The sequence below is a fragment of the Limulus polyphemus genome, unplaced genomic scaffold (genome assembly GCF_000517525.1).
Source record: "Limulus polyphemus unplaced genomic scaffold, Limulus_polyphemus-2.1.2 Scaffold7857, whole genome shotgun sequence".
Lineage (NCBI taxonomy): Eukaryota > Metazoa > Arthropoda > Merostomata > Xiphosura > Limulidae > Limulus > Limulus polyphemus.
In genome coordinates this window covers 25,598-30,443 of record NW_013673467.1, presented here as the reverse complement: position 1 = coordinate 30,443, position 4,846 = coordinate 25,598, and positions in this window count along the sequence as shown.

Here is a 4,846-nt window from a genome sequence, read left to right as displayed (position 1 = left end):
CCCCCCCCCACGTGGCACAGCCGTATGTCTGCGGACGTACAATGCTAGAAACCGGGTTTCGATACCCGTGGTGGGCAGAGCACAGATAGCCCATTGGGTACCTTTGTGCTTAACTGCAAACAAACAAACAAACCTTCAGAGCAAAGCCATATTGGGCTATTTTCTCTGTTCACCACGAGGAATCGAACTGCGGATTTTAGCGTTATAAGTCCGTAAACTTATCACTTTCCCACTAGGAGACTTTTTGAACAGATACAACAAACACATTTCCCAGTCTGTTAGAAACTGGGTCTCTATTTTCTTTTGGAAGTTATGTTGTATTCAATATTATACAGATAATTAGTACAGAGCGTGACATGTCGAACCACGATTGGAGAAGTGATGCTTCCACAGACACTTCTCACTTCCTGCTGTGAGGGCGTTATGAAAGTAATAATCTATCAAGCTATTCGGCTTCAGAAGACAGGAGATGCTGAGCAGTTGCCTGCACTATGGTCCCCAGTTCAGAATAAGGGCCGTCTATTTTGTACTAACTTAATATTTCGTATAATTATTTCCTCAGTGTTGCCACCTATTGTAATTTGGTTACAGTTTTAATCTAAAAGTCAATGCAACAATTTCAGAGTTTCCTTAAGAATTACAAGAAACACATCAATAAATTAAAACCTTGTCAAAACGTTGTATATTTGCTGCTATGTTAAACTTATATTAAAGTGTTTCTTCATTACCCATTCAAGCCGTCTCCAAGCATTATTAGGTTTAGTATCACATTTTTTATAAGTCCGATTTCTAAGCATGGTTATATATGCAACCTATTTTTTATTATTCATTTATTTTTTACAGCTGCTTATTCTGGTTGTTTCACAACAAAGCTTACACCGATTTATTCATAATTGTTTGGCAACTTTTTTGATGAAGTGATCGTGGCTTAATTAAGCCTTTAAACGTCTACAGATCATCTTCTAAATTGCTTGAAAGAAGGAGGCAAACTCACAAATCTCACTTTCTTTCTTTTCATATATTCTTGTTCGCTGTGAACATATTTGTATTTTTACGTGAATGACGTCATGACTCTGTTTGACTAGGTCTCAACCAAAAAAAAACCAGTAAAACGCCTAGGCCTAACGACTGTTTTTACAGACGACTGTGACTGATAAGGAAAATTGATAACGAAGTCTACCCTAGCGAGTTACACACATTCTGCACGATTGGCAGTAATCAATAGATATTCAGATATCGATAATAGTGAGTTTGTTTGTTTGTAATGAAACACAAAGCTATCTGTGCTCTGCCCATCACGAGTATCGAAACCCGGTTTCTTGCGTTGTATGTCCACAGACATACCGCTGTGCCACTGGAAGGCTAGTAGTGAGTGGATTAGGCCTAGGAGTGAAAATCTCAACAAACAAAAATTGCCGGTACTCGTATGAGGATACAACAAAGGATCTTACTTATATATGTAATTTAAAATATAGTTTACTAAAAAATATATGCTACCATTGTTTTAAAAGACAACTATATATTAATCAGGCAACTAAGTTGAAAACTCCATACTTATAAACTTACTTCAGATTCCTTTCATGTTTGAGTCTTGTCTCTTATTTCGTTGAGTCCTCGCGGTGATCATAGCAAATTGCCCAAAGTAGCTAAGTAAATAAACTTATTTCATTGAACGACAAAAAGACATTACACGCACTAATATCGGGGGCAGGTATCGATCACGGCGCAACAACTAATAAAACGTGGCATTTTTATAAATATTTATCGTTATTGACTAATCCTGCAAATCACGCAGTCAAGATGAATGACAATGACTCTGATAAGTAACTTTTCCTCATGATCTTGTTGTCAACAGAAACTAATGTCGTTAGGTCATTTATTGATTTGAAGAATATTTAATAATTATTTAGATTCTATGAGCCGTGACGTGTCTGCATAGTGACTGTCGTGATATAAAAGACTGTTTATTGTAGATTTTATTTATTTATTTTGTCATTGAGTATTTCATGATTGTTTAGTGTGTGTGTGTGTTGTTTTTTGTTTTTTTTTCATAACAAGGGAATTAAAAGAAATTATGACAAGTTTAGTTACGTAACTCGTAGATAAGAATCGTACGTTGTATTCATAATTCATTTATGTTGAGGCTATCGAATGTCGTGTGATATTTATTGATGTCGAGGATATAGAATTTATAGGATGCGAGCAGACGATTAAGTGATAAATATATATAAGTTGTGTGAGACGAGCAGGAACAGCAGACATACAGACCAAACGAGAAACTAAAGTCACGGAAGCAGAAGTTCGGCCAAAGAAAAGTTAAACGTAAAGTTAACTGCCGGTGGAGTGAAAGGCGTAACAGTTAATCTGTGCCTAACGATTAATATGTTAGAGTAAAACTAACGGTTTTAAAAGAGATAAAAAGTACAGTTTATTCCGTTAAAGCGAGTTCTAGAGTAATTGAACCAGACTGAGTGTACTTTGATATCTGAAGTATGAGGACCAGACGATTACTGGTAGAGCAGTATGCGACTGTGGTAACTCACGCTATAATTATAAGTAAATTATACGCGGAATACTAGTGCGATAGAAATAGAGAAATATAGTTAGGCTTGTGAACTGAAATTTGTAAGCAATTGAATAGGCCTAAGTGGACTTTCGACAAGAAGAAGAGAACTATATATAGTGTTTATGGTATGTATATGATCTCTGTAGTGTAAATAATTTGTTGTACATACGTTTAACCTGTTCGAATATATATTTATATATATTTTAAACAAGTGGAGTGCACGCTGTTCGTTTATTTTGAATTTATCGCCAACAAGTTACAGACACCTATTGTAGAAGAATCCTTAGCCCAACACCCATATTATTCAACCTACTTACTAAATACTACTACTATATGTATATGATATTAAGAAGAATAAGACCATTATTTTGACAGTGACAGTACGATGGAAGACATGCGGATTGGACGAAAACCAGATCAAATAAATCCTGGCAGAATTCCACTACTGTTTAGGCCTACTTTTTGACTGTTTCATGCTATCAACATTGATTAGGCCTACCTTTCGACCGTTCCATGCTACCCACTTTAGGCTTGTGAGATGCTTCTATTCTAGTAAACAACATACCGACATAATTTGGCGTGATAATATCAAGTTTATCAAAAAACAAGAGGGCCTTGCATGGTTAGGATTACGGGATTGGAACCCGTAGCCAAATATGCTCGCCTTTTCAGCCATAGGGATGTTATAACGTGAAAGTCAATATCACTACTCGATTAGGCTAGCCAAAATGATGGCGGTGGGTGGTGTTGACCAGCTGCTTTCACTCTAGTCTTTTACTTTTAAGTTAAAGGCACCAAACGTAAATAGCTTTGCACGAAATTCAACAAACAAACAAAAAGTTTACCTTATATTTGGCATGTTGGGAAGGGTTAACAGAAATAACTTCTCTCCTATGTTTTGGTTATCAGTGTGTAGAAACGTATACGGTGTTTTTTGGTAACATCTAGAAACTTTTACAAACATAACTTATTTTTTCAGCAAAATGTATAAATTGTAGCTTGGAAAATTTAAATCAATCTTTATGATTTTAACATAAATCTTGGTTTCAATGGACAAAAACTACTGTATTTTTGCCATCAGTATAAAAACAAAACTCTTATGACTAGCTCCCCCAGTGGCACAGCGGAATGTCTGCGGACTTACAACGCTAGAAACCGGGTTTCGATACCCGTGGGGGGCAGAGCACAGAAAGCCCATTGAGTAGCTTTGTGCTTAACTTCAAACAAAATCCACTCAGCGCTATCGATATTTATTCCCTACTGGCACTTGATTTTGGAAAATATGTGGATAAAAAAGTGAAGCGATAAATAATAAGATAATTTGAAAATCTGTTCCATCCTACGGGCCTAAAGAATTACTAAATTTATTTTTGTTCGAGTAGTTCAAGATCAGTCACCTGCTGTGCGTCTGCGCATGCACTTTTCAATTTTGCTGGAATATCTTTCTGTCTTTTTTCATATTTCTTTTCAATTTTGAGTCCTACAAATGTGGCGTGTAAGACAAATTTCCACAGGTTTTTAATTAACCTTTCATTTTACTCTACCCACTACCCCAGTTGTCTTCGCGTTAATAATAAAATTAAGAGTATAATCCCTGCGATGACACAGCAGAGGCAGCTCATTGTGCAGCTTTTTGCTGAACGATAAACAAGGTTTTTGCAGTGTTTCATACATTATAGACATAGTAACTTAGTTTGGTCTTCTCCCTTTCTTCCAAGTCTGGCATGGTTTGGTAGATAAGGTGCTCTACTTGTAAACTGCGGGTCGTGGAATCGGAACTCGTCACCGAAAGTGCGTTCTATTATATTCGTGAGGATATTATAACGTGACGATTACTCCCGTTATTCATTGGTAAAGAGTATCCCAAAAGTTGGCGATGTGTGGTGTTGACTAGCTGACTTCCCTCTAATCTATCACTTCAAAACTGAGGTGGGATATCGCAGACAGCCCTGAGTAGCTTTGTGCGAAACTGAAAAACAAACAACAAGATATATTTTTTAATTTATCTGATTTTAAAAGTTGATTAATTTTTATATAAAGTAAATGCGAGATAATAATCAATATATCATATAAATTATATGAAAGACGTAAAGACAGGTGGTTACGACCTGAATAAAGTAAATGACCCTGATTTTCGGTAACCCTAATTTATTATTTCGTATTTTGAAATAACTTCTACACGATTCTCAGGTTTTAACAATTCTATGATCAAGGACTGTACTGGATGTTTTTCTATACCCATCTTGAGCAGGTCTGCTGATATTTTAATTGTATAAAGAC